This window comes from Oncorhynchus kisutch, linkage group LG1 (genome assembly GCF_002021735.2).
Source record: "Oncorhynchus kisutch isolate 150728-3 linkage group LG1, Okis_V2, whole genome shotgun sequence".
Taxonomy (NCBI): domain Eukaryota; kingdom Metazoa; phylum Chordata; class Actinopteri; order Salmoniformes; family Salmonidae; genus Oncorhynchus; species Oncorhynchus kisutch.
Window position 1 is genome coordinate 74,265,480 of NC_034174.2, and position 1,533 is coordinate 74,267,012.

The following is a 1,533-nucleotide window of genomic DNA, read 5'->3' on the forward strand; positions in this document are numbered from 1 at the left end:
ATGGACAAAACAACAACACAACGACTAAGAGGAAACCTTGTGCTTTTTACAGCACGAGATAGTTATTTTTACCCGGTACATAGTCTACATGTTGAGACATGTACATGTTCTTTTAAATCTACTTCAAACACACAGACACACACACACACACACACACACACACACACACACACACACACACACACACACACACACACACACTGAGGGGTTAAACAGGGTCCCTGTTAACAACACTAGTGGACAAGAGGACAGACCAAAGAGGAAGAACAGAGTTGATTTACACACCTGTTTTAAATGGGCTTTGGGGTCAAAGGGTGTTGGGAGTGTGACACTAAAACAGAAGAGTACTTTTGAGGGCTTGTGTGGGGTCAAAGATAGGACATTAGGGATGTAAAAAGGCCTGTTGAGTGAAAGCTCTTACGTGTCGTAACCGAGGTGAGTCTGAAGGGTCGTCCATGTTTTCCATCAGAAGACATCAAATCAAATCCAATGCTATTCGTCACATACTTCATAAACAACAGGTGTAGACTAACAGTGAAATGCTTACTTACCGCCCTTCCCAACAATGCAGAGAGAAAGAAAATGGACAAAGAAAAGTCAAACTTAATAATAAAAGTAATAATAGTGTAGATACACAATGAGTAGCGATAATGTGTCTATATACACAGGTACTAGTGCCGAGTCCATGTGCAGGGGTACGAGGTAATTGAGGTAGATATGTACATATAACTCGGAACAAAGCGACAGATCGTAAACAGCAGCAGCGTCATGTGACATGTCATGTGATGAATTCTCTCTCTCCATCTCTCTCTCTCCCTCTCAGTGAGTTAAGATGTCGGTAGCTAGCTAACTGACGGATGTTAGCTAATTACCCATAAACACCCAGTGCTGTAGGTGTCCTCGGAGGAGAATGATGTGAATCGCTGACATTTACCAAAATGTCACTGAGGTTTTGCAGGGAAGTAATAATAACGTTTGTTTTATATTGTGTCTGTCTCTCTCTCTTTCTTTCTTTCTTTCTTTCATTCATTCTCTCTGTCTCTCTGTCACTCTCTGTCTGTCTCTCTCTCTGTGTCTCTCTCTCTCTTTCTTTCTTTCTTTCATTCATTCTCTCTGTCTCTCTGTCACTCTCTGTCTGTCTCTCTCTCTGTGTCTCTCTCTCTGTGTCTCTCTCTTTCTTTCTTTCATTCATTCTCTCTGTCACTCTGTCACTCTCTGTCTGTCTCTCTCTCTGTGTCTCTCTCTCTCTTTCTTTCTTTCATTCTCTCTGTCTCTCTGTCACTCTCTGTCTGTCTCTCTCTCTGTGTCTCTCTCTTTCTTTCTTTCTTTCATTCTCTCTGTCTCTCTGTCTCTCTCTGTCTGTCTCTCTCTCTGTGTCTCTCTCTTTCTTTCATTCTCTCTGTCTCTCTGTCACTCTGTCACTCTCTGTCTCTCTCTCTCTCTGTGTCTCTCTCTTTCTTTCTTTCTTTCATTCCTTCTTTCTCTCTGTCTCTCTGTCTCTCTGTCACTCTCTGTCTCTCTCTCTCTCTGTGT